The sequence below is a fragment of the Penaeus monodon genome, chromosome 30 (genome assembly GCF_015228065.2).
Source record: "Penaeus monodon isolate SGIC_2016 chromosome 30, NSTDA_Pmon_1, whole genome shotgun sequence".
Lineage (NCBI taxonomy): Eukaryota > Metazoa > Arthropoda > Malacostraca > Decapoda > Penaeidae > Penaeus > Penaeus monodon.
In genome coordinates this window covers 16,202,532-16,202,956 of record NC_051415.1, presented here as the reverse complement: position 1 = coordinate 16,202,956, position 425 = coordinate 16,202,532, and the positions used below count along the sequence as shown (strand labels likewise).

At 39.3% G+C, this 425-nt stretch overlaps 1 pseudogene; it reads right to left on the bottom strand.

Annotated features, from left to right (window-relative positions):
- Positions 1–425, bottom strand: part of LOC119592361 — a 15,719-nt pseudogene that overhangs the window by 12,011 nt on the left and 3,283 nt on the right.

Here is a 425-nt window from a genome sequence, read left to right as displayed (position 1 = left end):
GATAGGTAGATAAAGAGGGACAACCAGGCAGATAGGGACAGATAGATCCACACTGTACATACTAATATCAACAAACAAAAGAATACGCACGAAGACAAACTTACAAACAGACGAAGATACACCAACGAAAATGAGTCCATAAACCAGAACAAAACGAAGCAAAACAAAACATGAAAAAATACATATATAAGATCAGTATCTACTCACTCCCAACGCCTATTTGTTTTAAGGTCAACACACTATCGTTGGATAAGGGGCATTTGTACATCAGTTTAAAGTTTCCCAGCCTGGATTCCTTCAGATACACGTCAATTTTTCCGTCAGCCAACACCTGAAAAGCGAATTTCGTTCACTAAGTAAGTCAGATTTGTATGTTTGCACATGCATATGTTGAGGAAGAGAGAGAAGGGGAAAGGGAAGGAGGG